Here is a 12,378-nt window from a genome sequence, read left to right on the forward strand (position 1 = left end):
GAAAGTGAAAAGTGAAAGTGAAGTTGCTCAGTCGTGTCTGACTCTTTAGCGACCCCATGGACTGCAGCCCACCAGGCTCCTCCATCCATGGGATTTTCTAGGCAAGAGTACTGGAGTGGGGTGTCATTGCCTTCTCCTAAGGCTTTGTGTCTTTTAATATATATATACACAGTTCATTGTTTTATCAGTGTTTTCCAGTTTTTACCATACAAATCCTACACATATTTTGTTAGATTTATACCGAAGTATTCTTTTTTGGAGGGCTTCCCAGGTGGCGCTAGTGGTAAAGAACCTGCCTGCCAATGCATGAGATCCCATTTGGATCCGTGGGTCAGGAAGATCATCTGGAGGAGGGCATGGCAACCCACTCCAGTATTCTTGCCTGGAGAATCCCATGGACAGAGGAGCTTGGTGGTCTACAGTCCATGAGGTAGAACATGATTGAAGTGACTGAGCATGCACACACATTCTATTTTGGTATGCAACTTTTGCCTGCTCAGTCGCTTCAGTCATGTACGACTCTTTGTGATCCCGTTGACTGTAGCCTGCCAGGCTCCTCTGTCCATGGAATTCTTCGGGTAGGAATATTGGAGTGGTTAGCCATTTCCTTCTCCAGGGGATCTTCCTGACCCGGGGATCAGACCCACGCCTCCTATATTATAGGCAGATTCTCTACTATCTGAGCCATGAGGGAAGCTTACTATATTCAGTATCCTGGGATAAACCATAAAGTAAAAGAATACAAAAAAGAATGCATATATGTGTATAACTGAGTGACTTTGCTGGATATCAGAAATTAACACATTGCAAATCAACTATACTTCAATTTAAAAATATTTTAAAATATATGTGTTAAAGTTCAGCTCAGTGTTGTGTGATGACCTAGATGGGTAGAATGGGAGTGGGGGTGGGAGGGAGGAAATATATGTATACATGCAGCTGATTGACTTTCAATGTATAGCAGAAACTATGCAATATTGTAAAGCAATTATACTCTGATTTTAAAAAAAAGAAAAAGGGGAAATAAATATACTAAATTTTTTTTAAAAATAAAAAAGATTGCTTTTCAATTGCTAGTATACAGAAATAAAATTGATTTTTATATATTGACCTCAAATCCTGCAACTCTGCTCAACCCAGTACCTCTAGGGGTTTTTCCTTTGCCAGCTTATATATTGGTTTGTGGGATTTTAAAATTTATTTCAAGAATCCTTTACATATTCTGTATATTTATTCATTGGACAAATATTTATTGAGTTCCTGCTATGTGTTAGATACTATATTAGCACACTAATCTTGAGTCACCTTTGTTCATTAACAAATTCTTCAAGATGCAGTTATGCATCTCAGTTACACAAATACTTAACATAGTACCATCCATTAATTTACTTATTCAAAAACTAGGTTGAGTGCCTACTGTAGGCCAGGTAATAGTTTAGCTACTAGAGATATAGCACAAAAACAAACAAGAGAAACAAACACACACACAAAGGAAGAGCCCTGCTGTAATGGAGAAGAGAGACAATAAATAAACAACTAAATACATAAGCAAATTTCAGGTAGTGAAAATGTTTTGGAGAAAATAAGTCAAGGTTAATAGGATGGAGGGGACAGGCGAGAAGACAGAGAAAAAGGTGGCATTAAATACAGTGGTTGTGGAAGACCTCTCCCAAAGGGCATCATTTAAGCCAAGACCTGAGTAAGGAGAACAAACTGAGGCAAGAACCTGCCAGGAAGAAACAGCATATGCAAAGGCCCTGGGGTGAGAATGAGCTCAGCATGACTGAGGCACAGGAAGGGGTCCAGAGTGTCTGGGGTTTCATTAAGCAAGAGACAGTGGTACAAAAGAGACAAAAGGGGCCAAAGGGGCTGCAGGCAGGGAGAGGATGTGATAAGACAGACTTGATTCTCAGTCCTTGAAAAATAGCAGTGCCTGAGTCAAGTACATCTGACACAAAGGTAAGACAGAGCCCAGCCTTCGAGAGGCTATGATGAATGGTAGAGGCAAACACAGAACGGACAGAATAGAATGCGCAAAACACTGTAACTGAGGTAGATGTGTAGGAGGGTTGGAGGTGGGAGACAAGAAAGAGGCAAGAATGATCCTTTATTCATATTTTTTGAGATAGAATTTCTATAGCCTTCTATTTAAGCCCCAAAGTAGAAAAATTCCCGTAAAAATAATACACACACACACACACATATTTGTGTGTATAAAATATATGGTACTATCTTATTTTCACATTGTGATTAGTAGGTAGAGATCCCTTCTATGTGCTCCACTGCCCCACCTGCAGAGCCTAAATTTACTTGTTTCTTTGTCCCACCAGTCTTCATGTTCCATGAAAGCAGCAGGTGAGCTTTATTGTCCAATGAAGCACAGCTCTGGCGTAAGGGGAGAAGGTCAGATTCTAGCAGCCTGCCTTTTCTTAGGTTAGGGGTTTTTTTTTTCCTTTACTATCTCCCTATCCTCACTTGTCTTTGGGGAATATACCAAAGAATACAGAGGTCAAAATGATGGGTTGGCTTCTGTATGAATTCACTAGTATATCTTCTAACCACAGATACTTCCAGAATATTATAACTTACTCAATGGTTTTTATTGTAAAATATGTCAAACATCTAGAAAGTATAAAATTGTACAGTTTGAGAAATAGTAAAGATCCATGTACGTATATCCCTGTTAAGAAGCAGATCATTGCCCACTCTTGAGAGGCCACTTGTACATTCCTCCTTAACCACATTCCCCACCCCCACCCCCACCTCCAGGTACACATTTCCCTTAATTTGGGTTAATCAGTCCCTTGCTGTTCTTACAGCATTCCTACTGGTGTACACAATAGTCTGCCTTTTCTGAAGGTGGTACACCACAAGACCCCTAGTGGATGTCTGAGATCATGAAAAAAAAAAAAAGAAAGAAAGGGAAACTTCTGGTCACTCAGTCATGTCTGACTCTTTGCAACTCCATGGACTGTAGCCCATCAGGCTCTTTGGTCCATGGAATTTTCCAGGCAAGAATACTGGAGTGAGTAGCCATTCCCTTCTCCAGGGGATTTTCCCAACCCAGGGACTGAACCCAGGTCTCCTGCATTAGAGGCAGTTTCTTTACTGTGTGAGCCACCAGGGAAGCTCAGTTGAGAGCATGGATAGTACCAGACACTGTATACACTATGTTTTTTCCTACACATACATACATACCCATGATACAGTTTAATTTATAAATTGTCATAAGAGATTAACAATAAATAATGATAAAATAGAACAACTGTAACAATCTACTATAGTAACAGTTATGTAAATGTGATCTTTCTCTCTCAAAATACCTATTGTACAACCTACTGCCTTTTCTATCTCAACTAAGCACTCTTCACGCACTGTGTTCGTAACTTTTGCAGTTTGAGTTGCAACAGCAAAACTAGCATGAATTTCATTTTTCTTCTTTGCAATTTCACTGATAGAAGATTCATTCCATAGATCTTAGCGACCTCAGATACATTTTTTTTTTCCTTTCCTCATTAAATCAAGAACTTTAACTTTTTTTCACTCAAAGGAAGTACCTTACTATTTCTCTTTGTTGGATTCAAATTGTGCACTGTGGCTCTCTGTGGCTCATGTGCTCAGTCAAGTCCGACTCTTTGTGACGCCACAGGCTATAGCCCACCAGGCTCCTCTATCCATGGGATTTCCCAGGCAAGAATACTGGAGTGGGTTGCCAAGATCCAGTGGATCTTCCCAACCCAGGGACTGAACTTGTGTCTTTTGCATCTCCTTCATTGGAGGCAGATTCTTCACCATAAGTGTGACTTGCACACAAGCCTTGTGATATCACCAATAGTCATCTAAAAAACCAAAAGGCTACTGAATGACCAGTTAGCAGGATACACAGGACAAAGAGATAATTCACAACCTGGGCTGGACCCAGTGCGATGGTGCAAGATTTCCTCATCTACTCAGAATGGGGCATGGTTCAAAACTTATGGGCTGTTTATTTCTGGAATTTTTCATTTAATGTTTTGACCAAGGGTAACGGAAAATATGCAAAGCAAAACCATGGAAAAGTGGTGATTACTGTATGCATCTAAACAAAATATATTTTAGTTTTAAAACACTAAGTAGCAAGCACATACCTAGCTATGTAAGGACAGGTGATCTTACCTCTGTTAGATGAAGACTCCCAGGGAAAGGTAAGCTGAAAATTCTCAGAGCCAGAGTCAGCTTTTAGGTTCCCTGGGAGTCAGTGGGCAAGGTCACATCTGAGTCCTGGGGAAAAAAAGGAAAGGAAAAGGGTTAACACAGGTCTTGCAGTAAGTCAGGAAGAGAAAAACAAATATTTCATATCAACACATATAGGTGGAATCTAGAAAAATGGTACAGAGGAACCCATTTGCAAGGCAGAAATAAAAGGCCACAGGTAGAGAACAAATATAAGGACACCAAGGGGGAAATGGCGTGGTGGTGGAGTGAACTGAGAGATTGGGATCGACTTATATACACTAGTACATAAAATAGATAACTAATGAAAACCTGCTATAGAGCACAGGGAACTCTAAATGCTCTGTGGTGGCCTAACTGGGAAGGAAATCCAAAAAAGAAGAGAATATGTATACATATAGCTGATTTTCTTCACTGTATAGCAGAAACTAACAGAACATTGAAAAGCAACTAACCCCTCCCCCAGATAAAGAGGTCTGTAACTCACCCCTTTCCCACTAGAGAATGTCTTTGTCAGACCATTGCTATAATTTTGCCAGTGGTATTAAGGAGAAAGATTTAGGAGGGTCTATAACCAGTCCATTCTGAAGGAGATCAGCCCTGGGATTCCTTTGGAAGGAATGATGCTAAAGCTGAAATTCCAGTACTTTGGCCACCTCATGCGAAGAGTTGACTCATTGGAAAAGACTCTGATGCTGGGAGGGATTGGTGGCAGGAGGAGAAGGGGGCAACAGAGGATGAGATGGCTAGATGGCATCACGGACTCAATGGACGTGAGTCTGAGTGAACTCTGGGAGTTGGTGATGGACAGGGAGGCCTGGCGTGCTGCGATTCATGGGGTCGCAAAGAGTGGGACACGACTGAGCTGAACTGAACTTATAATGTGTTTTTAACAGGAATTATCTGCTCTGTTTAGACGGATCATTGCAAATAAATGTTGGATTTGTGGCTTAAGAAGCATAACTGGCTGGAGACTGGGAAGGGCAGGGCATTTCCTGTATAATTATTTCCTACCTGCATAAATACATAACATATAAATAAAGTATAATACAGCTTTCTTTGAGAGCAATTGCATACCTAGCTCAAAACTCATATGTATCTCTGACACCAAAATATGTCCTGACATAGCAGAAAGGGACACTTGGAAACTGGTAGTTTTAGAGCCCTCCAGGAAAAGAATGTTCTGTGTTGTATCTGTTGCTTGCCTGTATCCTTTTAATCATTTGTAGTTTGTTGCTGTAAAATCTAGGATTCTTATCATCCCATTTGAAAGACTGACATTTTGTGTGAACTTGTTATAGTCACCATAGTAGGGGCATTTGGCAATATTGTAGAATTACCCAGATATTAGATGTCAACCAGAAATGTGATCAGGAGTTGTCCTCTAATTTGTGTCTCTGAGTTTACCACGGACTCCCTTAGCTCTCAAAAGCAAGGTAAACTACCGTGAGATAACACTTCACACACATTTGGATGGCTACTATAAAATACAAAAACAGAATATAGCCAAATAGCAAGTGTTTACAGGGATGTGGAAAAGTTGGAACCCTTTCTGCATTGTTGGTAGAAATGTAAATTGGGATAGTCACTATGGAAAACAATATGCAGGATGCTCAAAAATCTAACAATAGGACTGCTCTTTGAGCCATCAACTCCAATTCTCAGTATGTAGCCAAAGGATATGAAACCCCTGTCTTCAAAAAATACCAATCTTAAGCTTATCTTTTCCTGAGAGTCTTCATCTAATATAGGTAAAATCACCCTGTCCTTATATAACTAGCTTGTGCTTGCTACCCAGTGTTTTAAAACTAAGATGTATCCTTGTTTAGATACATACAGTAGTCACAACTTACCCATGGTTTCATTTTCCATATTGTCAGTTATCCCTGATCAACCACAGGATGAAAACATTAGATGAAAAATTCTAGAAATAAACAATCCATATATTCCATATATTTTAAACTGCACCTCATTCTGAGTAGGTGAGGAAATCTCACGCCATCCTGCCGAGTCCAGCCTGGTCATGAAAAATAGTTAGCTAAAACAGTAAATTTGATGTTGTGTCTTTTACCACAGTTTTTTTTTTTTTTTAAGAAGAAAAAGGGCAAAGCAGACTCATCTGTGGGGTTATGATAGATGTCTCTGCTGACCTAGGGAGCAGGGCATGGAGGGGAGTCAGGCCAAGTGCAGAAAAGACTGGGCCAGTTTCACCCAGACGTGTCGCATTTAGTTTAAGAGAGGACAGTGGCCACAAGCATCACGACAGTGACAGCTCTCTCTTCCTGCCACATTGTTCCATCTGAACCAGTAACCCTTGCATCTGCTGCAGAGCTGTCCCCCTGAACACTCTCTTTGCCACTTCCTTGAGGAATACTATCACTATTTCCCGTGTTGGATCTCCTGCTTTTTTGGTCGTTGCTGCTGTCCAGTCACTTAGTCATATCCGACTCTTTGTGACCCCATGGGCTGCAGCATGCCAGGCTTCCCTGTCCTTCACCATCTCCCAGAGCTTGTTCAAACTCACTTATTTTTGAGTCGGTGATGGCATCTCACCTGTTCTGTATCTTTTTTCTAGGCGTATGCCCTCTTTCATTGGGGCATGCCTGGGAGATTTCTTTCTTGAGTTCATACATTCCAGAAAAAAGCCTTCTTCCTCCCTTGTACACAAAGATAGCTTGGCTAAGTATGGAATTCTAGAGCAGCATCATTTGTCTTCAGAATTCTGAAGGAAGGGCTCCATACCTTCTTGGTTCCGGTCTTGCTGTTAAGAAGGGACAACCAACAAGGACCTACTGTATTTAGTGCATGAAACTCTGCTCAATGTTATGTGGCAGCTTGATGAGAGGGGAGGGGAGTTTGAGGGAGAATGTATATTTATGGCTGAAACCCTTCACCGTTCACCTGAAACTATCACATTGTTAATCAGCTATGGCCCATTACAAAATAAAAAGTTTTAAAAAAAAAAGTCTACACCTATTTTGACTGCTCTTTTCTGGGTGACCTATTTTCTCTCTCTCTCTCTGTAGGTTTTTAAGATCTTATATTTGCCTTCAGTGTTTTTGGAAACATTGTGATGTGCATTAGCGTGAGTTTACTCTCATTCATTAGACTGTGTATCCTTTGAATCTAGTGGTTCCTCTCCTTCGGTTCTGGAAAATTTTAGTGACCTGTTTTATCACTGATTTACCTCTTTTTAAAAAAAATCTTCTTATTCACAATGTCTTATCATGGACTTATCAACGTCTTTCTGGACTGCTCCTCTATTTTCTTATCTTTTACCTCTGTCATTTTGCTCCACTACCTGGGAGATTTTCTCAGCTTTATCTCCTAACTTCTCTTTTGCATTATTTTTATTTCTTCTGTTAAAAGCTCTTTTTCCAAAAGCACTTTCTATTTTCTAAATTGTCCTTTATTACTGCATCCTGCTCTGACTTCAAGGATGCAGTATTTCTATCTCTCTCCAGATATTTATTACAGTTTATGGCGATGAAGTTGTTTTCTCCTTGAATAGTCTGTTTCTTTCTAGTTCTGTTATTATTTGCTAATCATGATTACTGAAGGCATTTGTAAGCTGTCTGGGAATCTTGGTTGTCTGCTCATGATGGGGGAGCTAAAATGCTGATGGATTCTCTGAGGGCATGGTTAGTGCTTATTAACTTTGAACATCCCTCTAGGGTTATCTAAGTAAGTTTTGGGGGGGACTTTGGTGCTAGTATTCTAGAGTCATTCCTCCTAAGCTGGCCAGATCTCCCCAGCCCCAGCCCCTGCTTCCTAGAAGAGGAAGTCCTTCAAGTCCCCAGCCTAGAGGTAAATGTCTAGACACCAATGTTCTGGAGGTCCCTGTGAAGTACTCAGTACACTTGGCAGTCACTTATTTCCTCATTATCGACATGGTTCCCAATCTTACTTTAAAGAGAAAAGGAACTTGTTTACTGGATAAGTTACAAATCTTTCTCCATGAAGAGACAGCACATACAGAAATCACCTTTATAGAGCTCAGGGAAGCTGAGACAGAGGAAGAAGGGTTAGGCTTACACGGTATCTAGCGGACACCTCTCCTGAATCATCTCTCTTCGGCTTCACTGGCAACCTTAAAAATCCAGCACTAGAGGTTTCTTATATGACTAAGCTCTCCACTTTTTAGAAGCTGTAAGTGCATGTCTTATGCTTTTAAAACTTCATGCCCACTTATTTATTGTGAGCAGGTGAGGTGCACCAAATCTATTTACTATTGATGTGTCTCAGATTAACAAAGCACGTGACTCACAGAACCTTATTTCCCCAACACTCGTCAGGGATCCCTCCAATTTCCCAGAAGGAATATTCCCTCCACCTCCCCTCTAACTCTGGGCTCTGAAACATGGCTTTATGAGGAAGAATCTGAAAAATAACCAAACCTAATATGACTCTATGCAGAGAGTCACTAACCATGAAAATATCTTAGGTAACCAGAGGCTTTCAGCAACACCTTTGGCAAACAGGATGAGGAATGAGGCCACCTTGGGTTTGCTTCCTTGATTTCATTCAAGACTCAGTTGTTAGACTTCAACTTATTGCCCTGCAAGTATCAGCCAGTCTTGAAAGATGAGAAGGTGGAGAAAGAAAGAAAGAGGGCTCCAGGCTAGAAAGAACTGTCAGAAAAATCGGAAGGTCTGAAGGATGAGGGTGGGTTGGTGAGCTGTGGTGGAGAGTGAGCAGTGGTTGGCAAGGGATAAGTGAGACAAGTCAACCTAGATGACTAGAGGCAACAAGAGGAGAGGGGACGAAACCCGAATTGGGGTGACTTAGGAGATGAATGAGAGCCAAAGGCACCAAGCAAGGAGCCTGAGATGATGATAATAAAAACAGCAACTGAATAATCAATGGTAATTAGCATGCCAGGTGCTTCAATCCATTATCTCCAATCTTTATCCAGCCTCCCAGCAAAGCATCATCACTCCCATAATACACATGCAAAAGCAGAGGGTCCCAGGGGTCCAGTGTGGCACAGTCTGCATGCTTCTAGAAGTCCAGCTGCCTCTCATCACACCACACTGCCTCCCGATTCATGCCACGTTACCCACTGACTCAGCCAGCCAGCCCCCTACTACCTACAAACTGCTAAGCTGCATGCTAAAAATGGCAAAAAAAATATTTGTCACCAAGTGGCAGAGATCCCTACTTTCTTTTAAAATCCATTTACTTTCTGAAAATCTTATTTATGGGACTGCTAGCACCACTCCAGTTCTTTGATGTCTTCGCTGTGTGAGTTGACAGAGGCTCAAGAAAGCCTTCGGAGAAGGCGATGGCACCCCACTCCAGGGTTCTTGCCTGGAGAATCCCAAGGATGGGGGAGCCTGGTGGGCTCCCGTCTATGGGGTCGCACAGAGTTGGACACGACTGAAGCGACTTCGCAGCAGCAGCAGCAGGAAAGCCTTCCTGACTTAAACATCAGCTCACAAATTAGGTCAGGGAAGCTGTCCTTCAGACTGATGGAATCTGCCACCCACCAGTCAAGAGTAGAAATAACATCCCTCCAATGGTAAGAAGTGTTCCAGGGATCCAAAGGAGTGCTTAGTACCCTTAGCTGCTATTTTGATTCATAACCAACTGTTGCCAATGCCCCTCATAATAGCAGCCATGTGATGACAGCCCATTATGCATTGAAGGATATGGACAGGAACAGCAATTCAGCAAGTTCCTGGGTCAAACTTCAAAAACATGAAGAATTTCAACATCTCAGTCACATCACTGACTCCATGGACATGAATTTGAGCAAACTCGGGGAGACAGTGAAGGAGATAGTGGCGTGTGCAATCCATGGGGTTGCAAACAGTCAGACATGACTTAGCGACTGAACAATAACAAGTCCCACCCCTTCCTTTCCCAATGCATTCAGGGAAACATCTAGATCTTTATCATGATGTTTCCTGAACCTCTAGATATTTCCTGAAGCTCTCATCTACCAATTCTGTTTACAAAGCTCCAGTTACACTGGACTCTTTCTTGAATTCCCAAGTAGGTTTGCAGGTGCTATTACTGCTTCTTGAAAAGCTTTCCCCCAGCTCTTTCCTGGGTTACTCCTTTTTTTTTTCTTTTTAAGGGCTACCATGAGCATCTTTTTTAAAACTGAAGTATAATTGATTTACAATACTGTGTTAGTTTCAGGTGTACAGCAAAATGATTTGGCACACACACACACATATTTTCAATTATTTTCCACTATAGGTTATTACAAAATATTGACTATAGTTTTCTGTACTATACAGTAAATCCTTGGTGTTTATTTTATATATGGTAGTGTGTATATGTTAATCCCATGTTCCTAATTTATCCCTCCCCACTCCTTCCCTTTGGTAAGCTTAAGTTTGTTTTTTATGTTTGTGAGTCTATTTCTTTTTTGTAAGTAAGTTTATCTGTATCATTTTTTGGGTCCCACATATAAATGATATCATATATTTGTCTTTCTCTGTCTGACTTCATTTAGAGTGGTAATCTCTAGGTTCATCCATGTTGGTGCAAATTGCATTATTTCCTCCTTTTTTATGGCTGGATAATATTCCATTCTGTACATGCACTACATCTTCTTTATCCATTCTTTGGTCAATGGGCACTTAGGTTACTTCCATGTCTTGGCTACTGTAAATAGTGTTGCAATGAGCATTGCATGTATCTATTTGAATTAGAGTTTTTGCCTTTTTCTGGATATATGCCCAGGGATGGGATTGCTGGGTCATATGGTTGTTTTAGTCCTTGTTTTTAAAGGACTCTCCATACTGTTCTCCATAGCGGCTATACCAATTTACATTCCCACCAACAGTATAAGAGTGTTCCCTTTTCTCTACATCCTCTCCAGCCTTTATTGTTTGTAGATTTTTTGGATAACCATTCTGACCAGTGTGAAGTGGTACTTCATTGTAGTTTTGACTTGCATTTCCCCAGTAATGAGCAGTGTGGAGCATCTTTTCATGAGCCTTTTGGCCATGAAATGGCCTTATGTATATTTTCTGTGGAGATATATCTATTTAGATCACCTGCCTATTTTTTTATTGGGTTGGTTGTTTGGATATTAAGTTGTATGAATTATTTGTCTATTTTGGAAACTAAGTCCTTATCGGTCACATTTTTGCAAATATTTTCTCCCCAGGTTTGCTCCTTCTTATCTCTACGCTCAGTCTGAAAGCCACCTCGTAGACTCCAGTTCAACTATCCTAACTAAAGTAGGTTCTTCCTGAAATCCTCCTGCTCAGCTCCTGCTTTCTACCACAGTATTTATTACAAATTAAAGCAGCTTTTGTTTTTCTGTTACTTTTTGAGTTGATGTCCTTGCACTTGTGTGAGCTCTGTGAAGGGATGGGGGCATCTGCCTTGGATGCCTCTGTGTGCCCTGCACTCTGCATAGTGGCTGACAAAAACAGAAACTCAGTATATACATGAGGAGCAAATGAAGTCAGATTACACACACGGTATCACACTGCACATTCTAACACAGAATCGACATTTCTTGAAGCCTTAAAATTCCAGGTAGATGCATTTCTATATAGAGGAATTTTAATTCTGCCTTCTAGACCAATAGACCTTCTAGGTTAATTTCTAATTATGAGAATCCTATGGGATAATATTTACTGATTTCCTCATGAATAAGTGTCACCTACTGATATGTCTATATTTTTCATGAATGACAAATAAGGTTTTGATTCAAATGAATCACAATGGGTAATTTGTTCTGAAATTCTAAACTGCTAAACAGGCAGACCAAAGTATCACATGGCTCTTTTCCCATCACTTGTCAAAAATCCTTGTAGGTGTTTTAACTTTTAGTTTAACAAACAGTGAATGTTCGTTTGAAACTGACTTACTGATAGCCTGCTTCCTGAAATGGAAAATTACAGAATTTCAGCTTCGATATCATAGTTTTGCTTTCATTCTGGGATACAAACTATCCATGCAAATCAGCACAAATCTGCAGCTTCAAAGAATTGAGGCTGGACTCAACAAAAGAGAACTTACTAAACTAATTTTATAAAAATTTGGGATTTGGAGTCACTGCCCTGGTACAGTGTATTATCAGGCACTCACTGTTTTGTGCCATTGCTAAGCAACAGGTGACCTTGTCATTTCTTTAGTTGGTTCTGCTGTGATTCTCTTCATATTCCTTTGTGTTGTCTTGCTTTGCCTCCTTTTCAG

The 12,378-nt window shown here is 40.6% G+C and overlaps 1 protein-coding gene across 3 annotated transcripts in view; it reads right to left on the reverse strand.

Annotated features, from left to right (window-relative positions):
* PABIR1 (PP2A Aalpha (PPP2R1A) and B55A (PPP2R2A) interacting phosphatase regulator 1) overlaps positions 1-12,378 on the reverse strand; it is a 289,879-nt gene that overhangs the window by 113,740 nt on the left and 163,761 nt on the right. For 2 of the 3 annotated variants that reach the window (XM_069576384.1, XM_069576383.1), the window contains exon 6: positions 4,156-4,260. The exons of the other annotated variant lie outside the window; for it this stretch is intronic. The gene's annotated coding sequence lies outside the window, so the exon portion shown is untranslated. The remainder of the gene's footprint in view (positions 1-4,155; positions 4,261-12,378) is intronic. 3 annotated transcript variants of the gene reach the window in all.

The sequence above is a fragment of the Ovis canadensis genome, chromosome 2 (genome assembly GCF_042477335.2).
Source record: "Ovis canadensis isolate MfBH-ARS-UI-01 breed Bighorn chromosome 2, ARS-UI_OviCan_v2, whole genome shotgun sequence".
NCBI lineage: Eukaryota > Metazoa > Chordata > Mammalia > Artiodactyla > Bovidae > Ovis > Ovis canadensis.